This window comes from Chlorocebus sabaeus, chromosome X (assembly GCF_047675955.1).
Source record: "Chlorocebus sabaeus isolate Y175 chromosome X, mChlSab1.0.hap1, whole genome shotgun sequence".
Taxonomy (NCBI): Eukaryota; Metazoa; Chordata; class Mammalia; order Primates; family Cercopithecidae; genus Chlorocebus; species Chlorocebus sabaeus.
The window spans coordinates 125,146,779-125,170,657 of record NC_132933.1 but is presented as its reverse complement, the minus strand read 5'-3'; the positions used below and the strand labels follow the sequence as shown (position 1 = coordinate 125,170,657).

At 36.5% G+C, this 23,879-nt stretch overlaps 1 protein-coding gene across 3 annotated transcripts in view; it reads left to right on the top strand.

Moving 5' to 3' along the window:
- Positions 1 to 23,879, top strand: part of DCAF8L2 (DDB1 and CUL4 associated factor 8 like 2) — a 165,937-nt gene that overhangs the window by 76,011 nt on the left and 66,047 nt on the right. For 2 of the 3 annotated variants that reach the window (XM_007991333.3, XM_037986622.2), the window contains exon 3: positions 13,733 to 13,809. The gene's annotated coding sequence lies outside the window, so the exon portion shown is untranslated. Of the gene's footprint in view, positions 1 to 12,840; positions 12,941 to 13,732; positions 13,810 to 23,879 lie in introns of all 3 variants that reach the window. The other variant, XM_037986621.2, reaches the window with a different exon arrangement.

Genomic DNA, 23,879 nt, shown 5'->3' with positions numbered 1-23,879 from the left:
TATATATATTTTTTTTTTTAGTAGAGATGGGGTTTCACCATATTGGTCAGACTGGTCTCAAACCCCCGACCTCAGGTGATCCACTTGCCTCGGCCTCCCGAAGTGCTGGGATTACAGGCGTGAGCCACCGTGCCTGGGTGAAATTAGGCTAATTAATAACCCTACAATGGCCTCTAAGTGTTCAAGTGAAAGGAAGAATCATATGTCTCTCATTTTAAGTCATAAGCTAGAAATGACCAAACTTAGTGAGGAAGGCATTTCAAAAGCTGAGATAGGCCAAAACCTAGGCCTCTTTTGCCAAACAGTCAGACAAGTTGTAAATGCAGGGGAAAAGGTATTGAAGGAAATGAAAACAGCTACTCTAGTGAACATATCAATAAGAAAGGGGAAAAACCTCAGTGCTGATATGGAGAAAGTTTGAGTGGTCTGGAAAGATCAAACCAGCCGCAACATTCTCTTAAGCCGAAGCCTAATACAGACCAAGGCTTTAACACTCTTCAATTCTGTGAAGGTTGAGAGGTGATGAACTTGAAGAAGAAAAGTTGGAAGCTAACAGAGGTTAGTTCATGAGGTTCAAGGAAAGAAGCCATCTCCATAACATAAAAGGTGCAACGTGAAGTAGCAAGTGTTGATGGAGAAACTGCAGCAAGTTATCCAGAAGATCCAGCTAAAATAATTGATGAAGGTGGCTACACTCAACAAAAATTTTTTAATGTAAAGTAAACAGCCTTCTACTGGAAGAAGAGGCCATCTAGGATATCGATAGCCAGAGAGAATAAGTCAATTCTTGGCTTCAAAGCTTCAAAGAACATATTGGTTCTCTTGTTAGGGGCTAAGACAGTTGATGACTTTAAGTTAAAGCCAGAATTTATTTACCATTCCTAACATCTTAGAGCCTATAAGAATTTTGCTAAATTTACTCTGCCTGTGCCCTATAAATAGAAAAAAAAAGCCTGCATGATAGAACATCTATTTACAGAATGGTTTACTAAATATTTTAAGCCCACCATTGAGACTACTACTCAGAAAACAAGATTTCTCTCAAAACATTACTGCTCACTGACAATGCACCTGGTTACCCAAGAGCTCTGATGGAAATATACAAAAAGATTAATATTGTTCTCATACCTGCTAACAACGCCCATTCTGCAGCCTATAGATCAAGCGGTAATTTTGACTTTCAATTCTTATTACTTAAGAAATATATTTTATAATGCTATGGCTTCCATAGATAGTTATTCCTCTGATAAATCTGGGCAAAGCAAATTGAAATCATTCTGGAAAGGATTCGCCATTCTAGATGTCATTAAAAGTATTTGTAAGTCATAGGAGGATTTAAAAATATCAACATTACCAAAAAATTTAAAATAAATTAATTCTAACCTTGATAGATGACTTTGTGGGGTTTAAGATTTCATTGGAGGAAGTCACTACAGATGTGGTGGAAATAGAAAGAACATGAATTAGAAGTGGAGCCTGAAGATGTGACTGAATTGCTGTAATTTCATCATAAAACTTTAATGGATGAAGAATTACTTATTATGGATGAGCAAAGAAAGTGATTTCTTGAGATGGAATCTCTTCCTGGAAGATGGCTAAACATTGTTGAAATGATAGCAAAGACTTTAGAATATTACATAAATTTAGCTGTTAAAGTAATGCCAGGGCTTGAGAGTATTGGCTCCAGTTTTGAAAGAGGTTCTACAGTGGATAAAATGCTATCAAATAGCATCACATGCTACAGAGAAATCTTTTGTACTTCTTTGTTGTCTTATTTTAAGAAATTACCATAGCCACCCCAGCCTTCAGGAACCACCACCCTAATTAGTCAGTAGTCATTGGTATCAGGGCAAGACCCTCCACCAGCAAAAAGTTCATGACTCGCTGAGGGCTCAGATGATCATTAGCATTGATTTAGCAATACATTATTTTTAATTAAGGTATGTACATTTTTTAGACATAATGCTACTGCACACTTAATAGCCTATAGTGTAGTGTAAACATAACTTTTATATGCACTGGAAAGCCAAAAAGTCTATGTGACTTGCTTTATTTTGATATTCGCTTTATTGTAGTCATCTGGAACCTAACCTGCAATATATCTGACATATACCTGTATATGTACTATTAAGAAATAAAAGCTCATGCGTCATGTTTTCCAAATAATTAAATAGTAATAAAAACTAGTGATAGCTTCTTTCATCAATAATTATATTTTATTGTGTTCTGACTTTAATTTCCTCTTAAAACAAATATTAAAATTGTGTATGTTTACAATATTACTTACTTATTCAAGTTTGCAGTAAAAATAAGAAACCAGTCTTTTCTTAAATTGTATGCAACCTCTGCAAAGTCTCTAACATTTTAGACAATAAAGCAAATACAGTTCTTATTTAATAAGGAACCTCAGAGAAAATTGGGAAGTTTATTTCACAAATGTTTCTTCTGGAAAGGCCAATATTATATTTGAATACATGTGGTTACTATAAGATACACTTACTACTTTATATTATAGTATAAGAAATAGCTACTTAACCTTACAAGTAAACAGCTTACATGATTTTAGGTCAGATCTATCCAAGTAACAGATACCACATTTTAGCCTGGATGGAAAATATTCTATGGTGTAAAAGTGTCAAGATAGGCTGAATAACTTAGATCTTTCTAACTCAGAAAAACCTGCCTTTAACACAGCATATTTGTTTTTCAATATTATTTTGTAGAATGTGCTATATAAGCAATTGAAAGATTATAATTTTTTTGAAATCTGGTTTAAAAGATAATTTTGTTTTCTATGCTTCTGTGATGTAAGGCAAAAACCCTGGACAATTTGTAACAGAATTGTTTTCATCATGTACCATCTTTTATCTCTATGGCATATTTATGCTTTAATGCCATTTTAAAATTAATACAAGTCCAGTGCTATTTCCTTTCATTGTAACATATTATCCACACAAGAGATTAAAGGGGCTCACTGGTTTCCACAGTGAAGACTAGACCCTGTCCTTTAGACCAGTGCTTTTCAAACTTTAATGTACCTATCAATCAATGGAAGAAACTTGTTGAAATGAAGATTCTGATTTAGTATGTCTAGGTAAGAACCAAAGATTTTGAACTTTGAACCAGCTTCCTAATGATACTTTCAGATACTGCTGGTTCAAGAACCACACTTGGAATAGTGAGCCTTTACAATTAAAAAGTTCATGATATGTGTGTGGGGAGGGAGAGTAAAGGAAGGGGTGGGGAGGGCAGTGTGAAAGGAATGATACAAGGTAACCCATAAAAAATGTTGCAAATTTCACCTGACAGATACAGAAATTGACCTACTGATTTTCATTCTGTAAGTGATTGGTTTATTCTTTATTTTGTTTTTAATCCTTTGATTATTAAGAATAAGTAGAAACACATCTTTTCTTGTTAAGCTACAACTAGGTTAGGTTGCACAGGAAGTTCAATGAGTAAATATGCAAACCATCTTTTTAATAACCTGCAAATAAATAATGTACTAAGCAAAAATAAAGCTAAAAGTAAGATTTATTTTGGGAAAAATAAGTCAAACAGTGGTTTTAGAAGTCTCTTTTATAATATCAAGGAGATTCAGGCAGAGAAGGACACAGTACTAGATAGCTTATGTTTAACTGTGAGAGAACAAAGACAAACTAGAAGCCACAAAAGTCAAGGTCAGCTTGAGCAAATCAAATTCTGGCTGACTCAAATATGTTGTTAGTAAGCAGTTATTTGGAGTTATGGCTTTGCTTAAAAATACTAAATAATAAGGAAGATTGAAAAAGAGAATATCTGTTTCTCATGATACTTAAAAATAGAAAGCAAATCATCTTTACTCTTCTGTGAGCATTTTATATTATGAAAGATAATTCCTAGTAATTCTTTTCTTGAATAATCATTACTGTATTGATTAATTTATCACATTTCATTCCAAATATTGCTATTTTGTTATTTTACATAGAAAAGATACAGACTTCTATAGCATGAATTAGATCTCAGGTTTACAAACTGAATTGATAGAAACCATGATGTCCTCTCAATAATAAAGAATAGATTTGCAAGTCATACGTTATCAGTCTAGAGTGCTCCTTCTTAATGTGATGGCCCTGGTTCTGAAGGCTTTCAAGATAAAGATGTAGTACCAGTCAGTAAGGCTTCTTCCCAAGCAAGGAAAGGCCCCTTTCCACGTAACCCATCACTGCATTTTTACCAATATGCAAATCACAAGATTGCTGGGCATGGGGAAAAAGTATCTCTACCAGGGACAAATAGCCTATAGAAATGAGAAAAAAATGAAATAAGACTGAATTCTACATGCATCCTGCCAGCTAACACGTTTGTCAGCATATAAGATGCATCCTGTACTCAGTGTGGTTTTTCAAAAACAGACCTGAAGATGAGGATTAGTATGAAAGTGGCTTATCAGGTAGTCTTTGTAAGGGAAATCAAACAAGCAAACGAACAATGAGAAAAAACGGTAGGTGAATGGGAAAGAAATAGGAAAGAGGAAAACAAAATGCCAGAAAGAAACATGTCAAGCAAAGTCCTACAGAGGGTAACATTGAGTTAGTCTTAAAGTTACCGTTTTCTGGACACACTGTGGCCCACACCTAGAGTTGTCTCAACCAAAGGGCAAAGGGGCTGGAATATTTACACCCCTGCAAACAGCTGACCAGCCGTCAGTTAGTTAAGAACTACGCCTGGGAGATCATAAATTACTGGGCACTTCTTGTTTCCTCTACTCAGAAAAAGCAATTCTGGCCAGGCGCTGTAGCTCACACCTGTAATCCCAGCACTTTGGGAGGCCGAGGCGGGCGGATCACCTGAGGTCAGGAGTTTGAGACCAGCCTGGCCAACATGGTGAAACCCCATCTCTACTAAAAATACAAAAATTAGCCAGGCATGGTGGTGGGTGCCTGAAATCCCAGCAGGAGAATCGCTTGAACCCGGGAGGTGGAGGTTGCAGTGAGCCGGGATCATGCCACTGCACTCCAGCCTGGTGACACAGAGTGAGACTCCGTCTCAAAAATAAATAAATAAATAAATAAATTCTACAGCCAGAGGGGATTTTTCAGACAGACAGAGGTACTGGCTGATAGGAGTGAAGAGCTCACTGGAAAGACATGTGCACACAGATAGTAAAGAGGGCCCAATAGGATGTGAGCATAACATAGAATAGTCTATATCTCCTAATTTTACAAAACAAGATAATACGAGAAATGCCTATCTTTTAAAATAATATTCATGTTGCTTCACTCCATCACAAAAAGTGGGTATTGTCAAACAATAAAGGGAAAATGATGCATGCTTACCAAATTAATAATACAAAATATTTATTACTTTTAAATATTATGGAGCTTTCTGTTGAAAAGTATCCCTGGTCTTGGCCTTTCCAATCCCCAAAACTATCACTGACTGTTAGAATCTCTTTCTAAGACAAGCTTCATTCACAGAGCGCTACCATTATATTTTTTCCTCAGAGAATGATTATTTACTTACCCAGTTTTGGTTAGTCTAAATAACCTACCCAGTATTTCTAAAAAGAAAGCAAGAAACAAATTTCTCTAATCTCAATTACATAATCTTTGTTTTATAGTGTTATTTTTTTTAGTTTGTGACTACCATACTTCCTGAGTTTTGTTTGGTTTTATTTTTGTTTGTTTGTTTAGTTCTTCTTAAAATATTCCCTGATGTTTTCATTTATTTCTAAGAGATTGGTTCAGTCAGGTCCCCTATTTCAAGTAACAAACATACAGCTGAACTCAATTATGCTAAAGTCCTGCTTATTGGCTGGACTATCTGGGGAGGGTGAGTTGGAGTCGGCCTGAAAGAGCACCAAAATTAGTAAGCAAAATGCTGTAGGGCATTCCCCTCTATCTCCCATCTCTGCCTGTCTTCAAGTGCCAAATTATGCTCTCAAAACAATATCTTCCCATGAAGTGGGTTGTTGCTGCAGGCTCTTTTGAGCTTACATCCTTTTAGTGTTGTGACGGGTGCTGATAGGATTGGTTTAGCTCCTTCAACACCATTTAAAGAATATCAAGGAAATAATCTACATAACCCAGCTTGGGTCTTGCTATGGTTTAGACATTGTTTGGCCCCAGCAAGTCTTATGTTGAAATCTGATCCTCCAGCATTGGAGTGGGGGACCAGGTGGGAGGTGTTTAGGTTGTGAGAAGGGATCCCTCATGAATGGGTTTGTGTTGTCCTCCTAGGAGTGAGTGAGTTCTCACTCAATTCCCGCAAGAACTGGTTATTGAAAAGAGCCTGACCTCCTCCCCTCTCTCTTCTCCTTCCTCTCTCATCACTCTGACATCACTTCCCTTCCCTTTCTGCCATAAGTGGAAGCAGTCTTAGGCCTTCATCAAAAACAGATGCTGGTGCCATGCTTCTTGTATAGTCTGCAGAACTGTGAGCCAAGTAAATCTCTTTTCTTTATTAATTACTCAACATTAGGCATTCCTTTATAGCAACACAAATGGACTAAAACAGGTCCTGTGTCCATTCTTTAGGTCAAACACACTGAGGAGGGGGTGGTATGAGGTTCTGAGATTACCCAATATGGGTTATGTTCTTTGTCCAGAACACAGAGGATTTTGCTATGTTACCATAATCACAGACATGGCCGCTTAACAATCTATAATCTAGGTGGTCATACTAATTTGTGCCTACCACAATAACAGGGTAAATTCTACCAGTAATTGGTTGCTACTGAGTACCTTGCTACATACATTCTGGTAACTGTTAAAAAATAAACTTTCTGGTTTTTCTGATAACTTTTATTTTTTCACCAAATTCATCTTTATTCTGCCTCAAATACTGCTATATATTTCTCACTTAATTTACTAAATGCATAAGTACTATTAAGTAATACTTCCTGTGACATTAGTAAGAATGCTTTATGAGCAATTTCTAATGTGCTTTAAAGCTTAGGACTCTCTTCTCTGCCATATTCCAAATTCTCATCCTTAAAGGGGAAGCGATCTTGAATACACAAGAAGAATCAATTTCTAAATATTATAGTGAACATTTTTATCTGTCCAGCATCGATTCCACTTTCTTTTGATAATAGTTTTCCATCCTCAGTCAGATAAAAACCTACTTTCAATGATGTCAATCCAGAGGAAGGAGAACCAAGAGACAGAAGAAATCCAAGACCCAGAGATACTTTTGAGATCTTAAAAAGCCATACCTGGTCTTCAGAGCTTCTTGGACTGTGCATTCCCATTTGCTAAATATAATTTTGTCTGTGTTTTCTGTCACTGTCTTTTTTTTTTTTTTTTTTTTTTTTTTTGTTGAGACAGAGTCTCGCTTTGTCACCCAGACTGGAGTGCAGTGGCCGGATCTCAGCTCACTGCAAGCTCCGCCTCCCGGGTTCACGCCATTCTCCTGCCTCAGCCTCCCGAGTAGCTGGGACTACAGGCGCCCGCCACCTCGCCCGGCTAGGTTTTTGTATTTTTTAGTAGAGAAGGGGTTTCACCCTGTTAGCCAGGATGGTCTCGATCTCCTGACCTTGTGATCCGCCCGTCTCGGCCTCCCAAAGTGCTGGGATTACAGGCTTGAGCCACCGCGCCCGGCCTTCTGTCACTTTCAACTAAAATAATTCTAACTGAAATACAGAATTGCTCAGTGGTATTAATATATTTAGGGAGCATCATTTTCAAAATAAGTCATGAGTTCACTGAAATCTCAAAGCATGTCAATTTTTAAAACAGTGAACCCAGTATGAAGTATTGAAATTTACAGGCTATACTAAAAGTGGTTTTAACTAAGTTCATAAACAGCCTATCTTAATATAGGACGAAAATCTTCAGAATGAAAATACCATCCTAAGAGAAAACAAAATTCTGTATACAATGTTAGAAACTGACAAACTAGAGAGAAGCATGCTGAAATATATCAAAGCAACTTTCACATATATAAAGATTCTGTATCAAACAGTGCTTGCTTCTAAGCAAAGATATTTACTGTAAAATGATCTGTCAATATTATTAGGATGGAAATGTTCAATGAGCGCTCCAGTTTGTACAGATCTAAAGGTGGTCAAGGGACTGAGGTAATGCCAAGCACAGGGCCTGTGCTGTTTGGGTAATCGTTTTTAAACATTCCTTTGGCTATACTAATTAATTATTCAGTGACATTCGCATCATTTTCCCTGGCTTGCCATCAGTTAAAATACATTTGCCAAGCATACCACTCAAGAAGATGAAGAACACTACGTTTTCCTACACCTTCCCAACATAATGTTGGAACAATTTCATTAGGTCTTAGACTTTCATTTTAAGAAACTCCACCTTCAAGGTTTCACAGCCATTGCCTCTTTGTAGCTTCACAGAGAGAGGTGAGTATTGCAATGCATTACAATAGGAAAGCCTAAGAAGGATAAATGGATTGAGTTCTACTGCCAGTTAATCACTTTGAGAAAATGGCCTTCACCTATAGCAGGAATAAACGAGGTTGGCAAAAAGTTATTTCTGACTAATGCAGTCTGAAGGCTTGTGGCCAAGACAACTACAGGGCAAACCTTTATATTTGATAAATAAAATCCCTCAATTTCAGATAAAGTGTAATTCACAGTTATTTGCTCAAAATCTCTCACATTGCCTTTTCACGTGTCAAATTTGAATTTCCAGTTGGAGTGATAAGAAAAAAATGTCTGCATATTATTTGAATTAGTTACGAAGCTAGCAACTGCTGCTATACTATTTTAGATTGAAGAAAGATGAAATTTCTCCTTAGGACATCTTCACTTAAATGCACAGTTGAGGCCTATCAGAGTCCCCACAAGCCCTGAAGAAGTTTTGGGTAACTTTATCATCCCACTCCCGCCACACACATACACACACACAAATACACACTCACACACAGTAATATGCACACACTACTCCTAAAGCAAGCTGGCTAAGAAGTATTTTTAAATATTTATGTTAAATTTATATTATTATACTTTATTTTCTGAAAACTTCTAACGAATCCAAATACCAACCTGAATTTTAGATAAAATTTGAGGGTCAGGCACAGTGGCTAATGCCTATAATCCCAGCACTTTGGGAGGCTGAGGCGGGCAGATCACTTGAGGTCAGGAGTTCAAGACCAGCCTGGCCAACATGGCGAAACCCCATCTCTACTAAAAATACAAAAATTAGCCGGCGTGGTGGTGGGTGCCTGTAGTCCCAGCTACTCAGGAGGCTGAGGCACGAGAATCGCTTGAACTCGGGAGGTGGAGGTTACAGTGAGCCAAGATAGTGCCACTGCACTCCAACCTGGGTGACAGAATGAGACTCCATCTCAAAAAAATAAAATGATTTGGGGTTAGGTATAATATTAGTAAGGATAATAATAATTTGTAACCTTTACTGAATCTTTCTATATGTAGAAAACTTTCTGAGCTAACTTATATACACATATATATGTATATGTGCACATATATGTACACATGCACATATATGCATATATAATATACATATATATGTGTATATATGTGGTTGTGCGTATGTATGTATATATGTATGTATTATATATAAATAATATACATACATATATACATATAAATATATATGTGTATATACACATACATACACACAACCACATATACTACATGTATATGTCAAGCACTTTTCTGAGTACTTCACATGTATTAATTCATTTGTTTTTCATAACAACCCTTCATAAAATACAATATGTGTATCAATGGTTTATGGATAAGGTAGCTAAGGCACAGAGTTTAAGTATATTGCCCAAGTTTGCACAGCTAGAAAGTAGAAGATTTGAAATACCTGACCAGGCAGCTTGCCCCTGGGGCGTTTAGTCACTTTCATTTCTTTACTTTTTATTTTATGGGAATATAGTACATGTATGTATTCATGGGGTTAATCACCCTTTAATCACCCACCATAGCCCACAAATTTCCAAACTTTTACAAATATGGATGATTATTAGAATCAAATTAATTATTGGTTTAGTGAATTAGAATAGCATAGTAGTTAAAAGCATGGATATTTATGTCCGACATACTTTCCCACTTCTTATGTTGAGTGACATTTGGCAAGCTAACTTTCTTATGCCTCAGTTTAACAGTTTAATTTTCTGTAAAACTGGAATACAGACCTGTCATTATTAAGAGATTAAAGAAAGTGTGAAAGTGTATATGAGTGTAACTTGTTACATTTCAAAAATAAATACTGATCGGCGGTATTTATTTTACTCATTGTGCCCCCTCTGCCTATTTCTAGTAAAAATAAAATTCATATTGGTCAATAATATTAATTTTGTGGGATTTTTCTGCCTAGACAAAATTAGAAAAAGCAAAATAGTAGAAAACTAGGGCCTAAAGGTTGATAGAAGCTGGAGAAATAGAATGCATCACCTCTGCCAATGAGAGATAGAGAGTCCAGCAGTAGTTAGTACCTCTGAAAAACCTATAAAGATGTGCACACTGACTTTCTCATGTTCATGTTCAGACAGCATGAAGCCATTGTACAATAATGTCAGTCAGGAGAGAACTTTCCTGTTTCCCTTACTGTTCGTCTCTCCCAATGCTTTGACATTGGCAGGAATTCAGGAATCCGAAGGTGGAGTAGAAATGTTAGGCAGGGAAAGAAAATGATGCCACCCATATTCCCTTTTTCAAATTACAGGTTTCCACTTGCAGCAGGCCGCGGTTGTAGAAAGGTCAAAGAAGATTTATCTACAAATTGAGATGAAAGGATTGAACAGTATTTTGGATCGGGTAGTCTCAATTCAGAATTGAGGCTTTATTTGTGACTTAGTGTGAACGTAGGACTTTCTGCTTTTTAAGAGTAAGCTGAGAAATCAAGGGACCTGCCCTTTTTAACATCCAGTGGAAAGTGAACTACACTCACTTATAGGTACTGAAGAGAACAAAAATGGAATTGCTTTTATGAATATTCCATGTGATTTTTCCTTGTTCCAAGTAATTTTTTTATCATTTAAAGTCAAACTCTAAAAATGTGAAATTTGGAATCCAGACCTGAAAAAGAGTAATATTTTAGTAAATGTAATAGGTTTAGAAGACACAGAAGAATTGGAATATCCAAAACACTCTCTAAAATTCCATTATATCACCTTTGCCTCCATAAACTGTCTCCCATCTCTTAGTTGAAGAAGATAACATGTCCCTTTTTGTCACAATGGTTGCTTGACTGGGAATCAACATCCAAATTCAACGTGACCTGGTGGGGAGAGATACTGAAGTATAGAGCAAAAATAGTTAAAAGAAGCATTCAAGCAAAACTATTTGAAGGAGTTTACTAAAAAACATTGTAAAAATTTTGGCAAATAATCATGAAAACAGATTGTGAAAATGTCAGACAAGGGAAAGTGTAATGTATTTCTAAACCAGACTGATTATTTTACATGTATTAATTTAGTAGAAGGTATGTATCCAATGTGCTAGTTGGTTAGCTGGCTGAAACTTTAATGGTTTTCTAGTTGACTAGTGCAAACTTGGATGTCATTATGTTAAGCGCTTTGAATCATATTGACATAGTATAGAAGGTAGTTAAATTCTTTAAGAATAAGAATGCTGTGTGACTCACATAGCCACTCTCAAACCTAAAGAGTCTTGCTTCACCAAGGCCTTGAGAAAGACATAGGTGATGACAACACATAAAGATTTAAAGAGTGCTTTATTGGCTTTAGGCCAGAGATGCTGGTAGGATGAAATGCAATTTGACTGTCTTCTGAGCTTCATGGGATCATAAGGTTGTAGAGCACAGTAAACCACTAGAAACAAAGTGGACATAGTTATCACAGCAGGTAGCACAGAAAGCAGAGTAATCCGCTGCCACGGGAGGCTGTGACTTGCAAAGATCTCTGGCGATGCTTAATTAATCATAAAGTACCTTAAGTTCTGGTTTAATTTGCATAATTAAATGTAGAGCAAAAGAAAACAAAACTTTAGTCCTGCCTTAAGCCAACATGAAAGAGAGTTACAGTTTATCACCCCATTTCTAATCTTGAGTTAGTTCCCAAGCCCAGAGCAATCAGTTCTCAATTCCACTAAAGTCTCCCCTGTAACACCACAATTGAGTACTCTGTATCTCTTTTTAGGCTTCTCATAGTAACTTATACTTATTCACCTGAGTCACTAGGTGCTGAGGCAGGGAAATCCAAATATGTCAGGTACAATCGTAAAAGGCATTGATTAATACTAATTTTTGAAGACACATATGTCACTATAGTCTTGAATAGCAATTTAAAGTGCTGAAATTTCAAAGGAAGTTTAAACATGAATTTACATGGTCTGATATGGAAGTACATGTAAGTATTTGTGTATGTATATATGTATGTATGAATAAATGCATGTCTACTTACACAATATTAGAATCTTAACAATGGAACTATGTTACCTTACGAAATTTCAAATAAAAGCCTTTTAACCTCATGTTTTCTGCCAAAATAGTGAATAAGACATCCCTGGAGGAAGAGCAGAGATTAGAACCACCTAGAAAGAGTCCAAATAAGTAGGAGTGGTCATTGTCAGCACAGTTTGGTCAGCACAGAATGTTTATGGGACTTGAAGAAAAGCAATAGATTACCATAACATTAATGAGGCAATGACTCTAACTGTTGCTGCTGTTGCAGATGTGTTTTCTTAACTGGAGAAAATTATTGTAGCTCTTGGCATTCAGTATTCATGTATCGATTTTGTGCATGCATTTTTCTCTATTTCAACAAATTGAGACAACTAGAAGTAGTTTGCATCCCCCCGGGACAAGTTTGCCTAGACTGGCTCTCTTTACCAGCTCTCTCCAAACTTTTCTTTGCTTATCTTAATTTTTTGCTTAAACAAATGCTGTCTTCTTCCTCCAGGAAAAAGAAGAGAGAGCCAACTACTCTACAAAGGAAAAGGGATGTAGTTTGTAGGATTTTCCTTGTTATGAGAGGAGCAGAAACCTAACTGTTGACAAGGGTATGCTCATGGCTAATTCGAAAGATCCTGTTGAAATTGAAATTGTGGTGTTCTGTTCAGCCCTAAATATGCCAGATGCTGGAGATGCCAAGGTGAATAAGTCAATGGCTGGCTCTTCTCTGATAAAGGCAGTTGAATTCTGGTGAGGAACACAGAGACATAAACAGATTCATTCCTTCATCCCACAAACACTGAATGTTCACGCTGCACCAGGAACTATTCTACCTGTTAGATATATAAAGGTTTGAAAAAGTACACATGGTTGATGCACTCCTGATGATTATTTTCTAATAGGAAAAATATATTTTAATCAAAACCCCAAACAAATAAAATGTAGAAATGTCTCTATGTTAAGCTAAGAAAAAGAGAAATGTTTTGAGAGCCTGTGAGAGGAATTTCACCTGATCTTATAAGTAAAGGATAGCTTCCATGTGGTGATGAGGAATGGAGGATAGTTTCCCAGTTGGAGAGAATATTGTTCACTGTGGTCCTGTTTGAAGTAGGAAATAATTAATTGAAAACCCAAGGAAGCTTAGTATGATGGGAGATCAGAAAATGAGGCAGGGGTTTGTGAGAAATAAAGCTTAGGAAAAGTAGGAAAAGCGGAAAAAGTGGAGGCCATATCATGCAGGACCTTGCAGGCCAGATTAAGAATCGTGCTCTTTATCCTAACATTATTAAACTATTGAACATTTTCAGCAGGTGGGTAACAGAATATTTACTGGACTTGAAGAACAGTAGATTACCATAACCTTAATGAGACACTGACTCTAACTGTTGCTGCTGTTGCAGATGTGTTTTCTTAACTGAAGAAAATCATATCACATGTGAACTTTCTGACCATACTGTGGAGCGGTGCTAATAAGGAGGTAAGAGTGAATGTAGATAAATCTGTTAGGAGGTTGTTAAAATAATCAGATGAACCATAATGAGATTTATTTCTAGACAAATGATGATAGAGATAGAAATAAATAAATTCAAAAATATTTCAGAGCTAAAACTGGCAAGATGATGATATGAAAGGTGAGAAAGAGGGTTATATCAAAGGTGACTTCTTATTTTCTGGTTTGCTTATCTGCCTGCTTGGCAGTGCCATTCTCCAAAAGAACACTAATGAAAGACTATGTTTTAGAGGAAAGACAAAATATTTTATTTTATTTTATTTTATTTTATTTTGAAGTGTCTATGTCACTTTCAAATATAAGGGGCATGTAAATATATCAAAAGTATATGATATGGAAGTTCCTGAAAAAATTAAACATAGAATTACCATATGATCCAGAAATTTCACTTCTGAATATATAACCAAAGGAATTGAAAGCAGGGACTCAAACATATAATTGTATACTAATGCTCACAGCAGCATTATTCGCAGTAGCCAAAAAGGTGGAAACAACAAAAATGTCTATCAACAGATAAATGGATAAACAAAATGTGGTATATATAGAATTGAATATTATCCATCCTTAAAAAGGAATAAGATTCTGATTCTTGCTACAACATGGAAACAACATGGAAGAACCTTAAAAACATTGTGCTTTGTGAAATAAGCTAGACACTAAAGAGCAAATGTTGTATGATTCCACTTATCTGAAGAACCTAGAACAGGCAAATTTGTAGAGGCAGAAAGTAGGATGGTGGTTGTCAGGGGCTGGAAGGGCGTTATTTCATGGGTATGGAGTTTCAGTTTGGGAAGATTTTTTAAAGTGCTGGAGATGGATGTTGCTGATGGTTGCACAACAATGTAAATGTGCTTAATGCCACTGAACTATATGCTTCAAAGTGGTGAAAATGGTAAATTTTATGTTATATGTATTTTTCCATAATGGAAAATGTATGTAGATCTGGAGCTCAGAGTCCTAGGCTAAAGATATAAATGAAAGTGTCATCATTGTGTTTATGACAAGTGAAGTCATGTAAAATTGTCTAGTTTGAATGTATGTGGATGGAAATGTATGATGGAAGGAAAAGAGAATTTAGAACTAAAGCTGATGAACTCAATAATGGCTATGGGGAGGAGGACTGGTCTTCAGAAAGGACAGGGATGGGATGGCTAGAAATGTGAGAGGAAGACAAAAAGAGAAAGGAGAAAAGTGTCAGATAAGTTAAAGGGAGTGAATATTTCTAGGAGCCAAAGATCAGTAGTGTTCCTTGCTACTTGAATCCCTCTTGGTGGAAGGATTCTATTTCTCATTTATCTTGAAGAGTCCTCCTTGGGACTGTAATGCTATAGTAGTTCATTTTTGCTGTAAGGCAAAGCTCTCTGTAATTCCAGTTTGAGCTTTTTTTTCCCCCCCTATTTAATTTGTCATAGGAAATTACCCATCAAGCCACAGATGTGGTTTGAAGAAGGGGAAGTAATTTGGCAGGAGTAAGGCACTCTGGATGTATGAGCTATCTGCCTATGCAAATTACTAATGCCTTTAGAACCTGCTTGGGCTCAGTGCTGTTTTCACTTGATATTTAAGAGCTTCTGAGTATAGCACATTTTACAGCTAGGAGAAATAGATTGTATCCAGTTCATGACAAGCAGCTGGGGTCAGATATCCCGGGACATTGTTCCCCGGGCCTAAGATTCAGCCTCTGTGAGCTGATCCAGAGCTCCTTCTCAAGAAGAAAATAAACTTGGTAAAGCAGGCCTGACTTTGCTACAGAAGTCTTGGGTCCTCATCTGCTATTCTTCTTTCACGGTTTACAGTAGGCTTGATTGCACATTGCCACCTGCCTCTGACACTTCAAGCAACACAGCATATGCTGTTTTATAAGGATCAGTTGGCAAAGATATTTGTCCTGTACCTTAAACCAGTTAGAGAGGCATTCTTTGCTCTGAGCCCCACTAAAATGAACAGGCTTTTGCTTTATCCAGCAAATAGATCTAGCTAGAACAACATTAAATGGCACATTTCTCAAATACCTCAAGGGGTACCCCAAGAATGTTAAGTGGAAATCAAGATGTGTAAATATATCCTTTATTTTGTATCAGATCAACAAGACTCCAGAAAAAATTTCTGGGGTAGTAAAAAAACTATCTCTCTATCCATCCCTGGCACCACAGTCAAACATTTAGGGTGCCATTTCTTTCTTTCTTCCTAGATCCTATAGCAAAAATTCATCACTTTAGAGGTTCATCAGAATGACCTATAAGAATGTGAGTTTGTTAGGGTCCCTATGGACTAAACAGTGGCACAGAGCCTAAGAGTTGTCATATCTCTATGGCAGGATTGTGAAAGTTTGCTCCTGCCCTGCAAGTCCCAAGGTAATAAAACCGTTCTACAATGCAGTTGAGTTAGAAAAAAAAGACTTCATAAAGCATGTCAACCACTGTTGGCAGTCATGCAGGATCATAATAGCATTGTTAAAGTAAGCATGAGTATGAATGTGTATGAGAAAAAACAATAAAAACACTCTGTAAATCACTTCTCTCCTTTTGCACAAAGTTAGAGGTAAAGAATAATAATTTTTAAAAATATCTTAAGTACTGAAAATTGTATTCACTGAGGCTTGGCCTTCCCTTTCTACATTTTTTTCTATACTTTACAGGTTATCTGTCCCTATCCCTATGTTTTTGTTTGCCCATCCAATGCCAGTGTCCGATTTTTCTCTGAAACTGGAAAGTATCAAAACTCAAGCCTTTAGAATAGTTGAACGACTGACTAATTGACCTGCTTGCATTACCTCAGCCAAGAATTGGCACTTTAATACTTTCAATTGTTATTTGAAAAGCTGTGTCCTGTAATACAGGAATTTCAGGCATTGCCAAGCAAGTGGAGATACATTTGAGATCTTGATATGTTTGAAAACTCTTTGTCTATGAAAAGAAACTTGATTTAGTCAGTTTTAGGTGATTAGATAGCTGGATCCAGAAGGTTAAATCTGCATTCTTGTTCAGTTAGAAGCACACTCTGGGGAGATGAAGTCATTCAGGGATAACTTTCCTGAAGGTTGGACTGAAGATAATGCTAGAGAAAAATCAAGAGGTTCTCTGGCCAATGATTACTGAACAAAGATGGAGTACTGTTTTAGAGGTAGATATCTATAGGTTGGCTCATGCCTTTGAGCTGGGCTAATGGAGAAGCCTTTTACTCAGCAGTGAATAAAAGAAGCAATCAAGTCTTCTGTGTAAGTTTGGGCTTGACACAGCAGTTTATAGCAAAGGCAAAGGCAGAAATTAAATACACACAAACACACCACATGTTAAGTAAGCAGACACCCTGAGTCATTATAGACTGCACAATAAAGTTAAGTGTAGAAAGAGGGTAAAGTGGTGGCAAAAGTAGAAACAATAAGTAGAAGTAGAGACAGGTAATAGGTCTGATGTAATATTGTATCTCTAGATTGTGAGATATTTGGTCTCTTCTCTCGAATGGGTGACAAAGTAACCAGGTCATTAGAGCTGCACTGCCCTAAATGTAATTCATGTTCTTTGGGAAGTCCACTCTAAAGTGTTATCTCACTAATTAAAACAAACTAAAGCAACAAAAATATACAGTACATCTGTTTCAGTCAAGTCAATCATTTATTGTATATTTCATTACATAAAATGTATCAGTCAGTAGTAATACATTTTATTTAAGAGCTCTATATTTACCTTATGTGATTGGATTAAAATTATATTGTCGTAGCTGAAGTAATATATCAATTCTATGAACAATTTGCTATTAAAATAATTTTCAGAAATAGTCAACATTTTAAGCATTTACTCTCTGAATCTTTCTGGACCCCAGATTTCTTATTATAAGTGATCTAAACTATGTGATTGCTCAGATACTACATATTTTCTAACCCAAAATTCCCAGAGCCTATTTTTAAGCTACAAAAATTAATTTTATTATATGATTAACATGTTGTAGAAATTCAGAGAATTATTTGTAGTCACAGAATATCAAAATAAAATGGAGTCGTGTTTCTTGGTTTTTTGTTGTTGGTGGTGGTGTTTTTTGAGACAAGGTCTCACTCTGTCACCCAGTCTGGAGTGCAGTAGTGTGATCATAGCTCACTGCAGCCTTATACCCCTGGGCTTGAACAATCCTCCCACCTCAGCCTCCCAAGTAGCTGGGACTACAGGCACGCACCTCCAGGCCAAACTAATTTATTTCATTTTTTGTAGAGAGAGGGGCTTACTATATTGCTCAGGCCGGCCTCAAATTTCTGACATCCAGTGATCCTCCTGCCTCGTCCTCCCAAAGTGTTGGGATTACAGTCATGAACTACTGTGCCCAGCTGGTTTTAATTTTAAAATGAGACTCTCCAGACACGTAAAATCGTTTTTTAAGGTCAAATTGATGATGTATTTAGTAAATGAATTTTAAGAATGGTCTCTGAATGTAGGAATTTCTTATAAAATTAAGGAAGGAAACACAAATATTGTAAAGGATATACGATAAAACAAAATACAATAATTTGTTTTAAAGAGTATCCAATAATGACAGATTATTCTCTTTTACTTTAGAGTAATTTATTTTATCTGGTTTAGACCTTCTTGATAAAACTCTTCTGTCTATTTAATGAGTAAACACCTCACATTTGTCAGTAAATTTCATTTATGTAATGGAATTATATTGTTTGTAGTTGTAGATTAATAGAGATTAAATTTCCATATGACAAAAGATTATGGGTCATTGTGATTCAAGTCAATGCAAGTTCACGAGGTTGGCAAAATGAGTATTTTTATATGTTGTTTAAGCTGCCAAGAGTCTTCCCAGAGTCCTTTATTTAAAGGAAGAAGACTGTATTTCTCAAGAAAAAAAAATCCTGTAAAGTTTTATGTGCTTTATATTGACTCTTTGTCTTTCTGACACATTTAATAGTTCCTGTTAGAGCCACAAGATATTGAATTGGAGGTTCTGAGTTGGGTCACTGCTCCATTTGAATAATCCTTTAAAACTTTAGTCCTCACAAACAAGCAGTAGCTGGCAACTGTTACAATGATACCCAGCCACACTTCACATAAACATGTAACAGTTTGTCCAGAGATCATTATAAACACATACTAGGCTTCTTTGAAACTAGTATCTTCAGAAATGACTAATTAGTAGCTGAACATTGAGTACTTCTATAAAGTTTTGTCCTCCTAGCTTTGAGCATTCCTAATCTAAATTTCAGTTTCTTACTGGCAAATCTTTCTTTTTATGACATGAAACAAAAGGAAAAATAATTGGCTTTATCTGTGCTGATTTGCCAGTGGTCACTGTTGAGAGCTTCAAACGCCCTTCCCACTGTCAGTCTCTGCTCTTCACCATTCTGCTTCATATTATTCATTCAAGTGGCATGAAGAGGGGTATGGTGGCTGTGGGATTTGAACCATCATTGAACAAGATATGGGAAGTGAATAGTATTTGCTCACCATGACTTTAGCTTTAGTTTCACCTTCCAAATTAGGCTTCTATACACTTCTTAAAGCTTTATTTAAGTTGTACTTTCATCAACATACACAGTAGTAACAAAGCCCTTTCTAATAGTCGTTGTATTAGCTACCTTGTGGCTGTTAATGTTCATGCTCCTGCAAGATCCTTTCAAATCCCTTTTTGTACCATTTACTTCCCTTTCCCTTCCAAGCATCAGTACTAATGTACAGCTCTTTAGTCCTCAAGCTGCTGAAGGGGCTTTTGCCCAAAGGTGAAGATATTGTAAAGCATCTGGGACATCTGGGAGTTGATATGCTCATCCCTCCCAGTGTGGCCTTTAACCAATGACTGAACAGTGTAGAAGTATGAAAGTTCACTCCCTTGCCTAGTGTAAGGATAACTCAGACATAACTTACTCTCCAGAGTTCCCCAGGAGGATCGCGCTGAAGCTATGCTCTGAGGGGTGTTCACCTGAGATTGCATTGTTCCTTGGCTTCCACTACCTCCCCTTGGATCATTTTCTTAAATTAATCAAACATACATCCTCATCTCAGAGCCTATGTTTAACTTAGGATACACCTATAGTAGAGACCTCACTGTCATGTCAAAATATCGCCGCCTCGTGGCAAGACTAAGAATATCAGAGTTCTTTGCATTAACTGCATGACCTTTCACTGAATACCTTTCTTCACTGAATACCTTGCATTGAATACCAACTGAAAGTAGTGAGAGGTATCCAAAGAAGACAGTGCCATTATCTCTACCCTCAAAGAGCTAACGATGTCTGGAACCAAAAGAGAAGAAGTGACAGCAAACATGACCACAGGTAGGATTTGCAAAGCTGTGTCATTAAGAAACAAAGAAGAAGCAGTATGGGAAGGAGGGCCATTTTCTGAGCATCAGAGTCACAGGATCTCATCATCTGAGATACATTAGACACTTATAGGTCCTATCCCAGCATCTATTTTCATCAGAAAAGACTAAAGCAGAATTTTACATGTATTAAAACTCATTAAGTTGTTGCAGGCTTAAATTGCAAAGACTAGCTTATGCCCAGTGAAAGTAGGCTTCATAGTGGCACAAATAGGTAAAATATACAGGTGGATGATAAAAAAGAGGTTGAGACTAGTCCAGAGACTAATAGCAAATACAACTTCCCTAATGAATGTCAGAACCATAAATATGCTGCATTTAGGGCATTCAGAATGTACGGTGAATCCTATTACAGTAGATGGAACCATGTATCATGAATGTATGTCAAAAATGACTCCACTTAATATAATGTTCTACATGGTAGGACATCTTTGATATGAACTAAATATATACAACTATATAGGCCATCAAGTCCAAGCTATCCATCTACATAGATATGAGCTCTTACATATGATTCTGCAGACTTGTTTTTAGCATTTTAGTGACCCAATGCTCACTCACTCATATTACCGATCTTTTGTAGGCCAGCTCAATTACAAACATTGTGACTTTCCTCCATTAATCTCATACCTATCTTTACCTTTTTATCTTCTTAGAATGTCAACTCATGTTTACTTTCACATTCTGTTTCTGATGAGACCCTTTTGGTCAATATTCTTGGGAATCACTGTAGCTAATCAGTTTAAGAACAGGATGCAATGTCCTCTCATCAGCATTGTGCACTAAGCTGAGACTCCACGGCATATCCCCTTCAATTTAGAGTATTATAAAGAAACTTCTTGCTTTGAAATGGATACCTCATGAATAAATCAAGAAGAGTTTTTGTTTTCCAATTCTATCTGAAAGAAATATGTAAAAAAAAAATCAAGGTGGGAAAAATTTAAGTGACAAGATAAAGAAGTTTGATATTGCCTCTATTATTCTTAAGAAAGGAGAACACTAGGGGCAGGCCCTTAGAGAACATCTGTCAATAGTTTAATAATAATTTGGGGTAAAGAAATAATTTGTGGGTGACAAGACTTTGTACCATAAGACAATTTCATTCAATTACTGTATCAATAACTGCGTAAATTCATGCATTTACAACCAACTTATTTTTTATAAAGATGCCAAGAGCATACATTGGGGAAAGATAGCCTCTGTCATAGATGGTTCTGGGAAAACTAGATATTCGTAGTCAGAGGAATAAAACTAGATCCCTATCGCTCACTACACACCAAAAATGAACTCTAAATTGATTAAAAACTTAAATGTAAGACCTGAAACTTTGAAAGTATTAGAAGAAAACATTGGTGTAACACTTTAGGACATTAGTCTGGGCAAATATATTTTTGTGTAAGACCTCAAAAGCATAGGCAACAAAAGCAAAAATAGACAAATCGGATTACAGCAAGCTAAAAACCTGAAGAGCAAAGGAAACAATCAGCAGAGTGAAAAGACAACCTACAGGATGAGAGAAAGTATTTGCAAACTATCCATCTGACAATGGATTAATACCAAGAATATATAAGGAACTCAAATAACTCAATAGCAAAAAAAAAAAAAAAAAAAAAAAAAAAAATCAAATAATCTGATTTCAAAATGGGCAGAACTGAATAGACATTTTTCAAAAGAAGACATATAAATATCCAACAAACATATAAAAATGCTCAACACTAGTAATCATCGGGGAAATGCAAATCAAAACCACAATGAGATATCATCTCACATCAGTTAGAATGGCTAGTATCAAAAAGACAAAAACAAGACAAAAGCAAAATAGATGCAGGTGAGGATGCAGACAAAGGGAAACTTTAGTACACTGCGGGTGGGAATGCAGTGTAGTAAAGCCATCATGAAAAACAGCATGATGGTTCCTCAAAAAATTAAAATAGATGTATCGTATGATCCAGAAATTCCACTACTAGTTATATATCCAAAAGAAAGACAATCAGTACATCGAAGAGATATTTGCATACCCATGTTTATTGCAGCACTATTCACAATAGACAAGATATGAAATCAACCTGTGTCCATAAATAGATGAATGAATGAAGAAAATGTGATACATATTTATAGACAACAGAATCCTTTTTGACTATAAAAAGTAAAATCCTTTCATTTGCAGCGACATGGAACTGGGGGTCATTATATTAAGTAAAATAATCCAGGCAAAAAAGACAAATATTGCACATTCTCACTCATATATATGTAGGAGCTGGAAAAAAAAAGTGTATCTCATGAAGATAGAGAATGGAATGGTGGTTACCAGAGGCTGGGAAGGGGTAGGGGATGAAGATAGGTTAGTTAATGGCCATAAATGTACACTTAAATAAAAGGAATATGTTCTAGTGTTCAAAAGCAGATTAGGGGTCCTATTGTTAATGACAATGTGTTGTATTTTTCCACATATCTAGAAGAAAAGTCTTCAAATGTTCCCAACAGATAGAAATGATAAATGCTCTGGGTCAGTGGTCCCCAACATTTTTGGCACCAGAGACCGGTTTTGTGGAAAACAATTTTCCTACGGACTGGGTTGAGGGGTGGTTTCAAGATGAAACTGTTCCATCTCTGATCATCAGGCATTAAATTCTCATAAGGAGCACACAACCTACATCTTGCATGCACGGTTCACAATAGGGTTCGCGTTCCTATGAGAATCTAATGCTGCCACTGATCTGACAGAAGGTGGAGCTCAGGCATTAATGCTCGCTGGCCACTCACCTCCTGCTGTATGGCCTGGTTCCTAACAGGCCATGGACAGGTACCAGTACATGACCCAGAGATTGAGGACTCCTGCTATAGGTGATGGACACCCCCAAATACCCTGACTTGATCATTACACAGTCTCTGCATATAACAAAATATCTTGTGTAGCCTGTAAATATGTATCAATTATTATGTGCCCACGAAAATAAAATAAAATCTTTGCACAGAGGGAAAATGACTGTATAAACGAAGTAAAATATATTTATCAAAGTTCTTGATCACGTTGTTATTTTTAGAATAAAATGTACTTGAGCAACAGGGGGGAAAACCTGTTCAGTGAATAAAGTTGAATGAGGAAAAATACAAACAGATATTCAAAACTTCAAAATAAGGTAGCAAGAGAAACTAATATCAATAACTAGTTGCAAGTACTGAAATTCTTTTTAAATAGCAAAAGGCAACTAAAAATCATCCTTAAACTATATCAGCAATGTAATAATAAAATCCACATGAATCTGGGAAGTGTTAAAAATACAATGATACTAAGGCATTAAGAAATCAGGGCTGGGCAGAGTGGCTCACGCCTGTAAACTCGACACTTTGGGAGGCTGAGGTGGGAGGATTGCTTGAAGCCAGGAGTTCAAGATCAGCCTGGAAAACATAGCAAGATCCCCTCTACAAACAATTTTTTAAAATAGTTGGTCCTGGTCATGCATGTGTGTAGTCGCAGCTACTTGGGAGGCTGAGGCAGGAGGATAGCCTGATCCCAGGAGGTGCTACACTCTGGCCTGGGTGACAGACTGAGACCCTGTCTCTGAAAAGAATAAGAGATCCTTCTGTCTTTATAAAGGTACTCATCTTTATAAAGGTATCTGTCTTTAGTTCCCTAGCTGAAACTGTTATTAGAGTTTTAGATTTAATTTGAGTCTATATTTTCATTAAAAATATGAAGAATTTAATTGTATGCCCAAGAA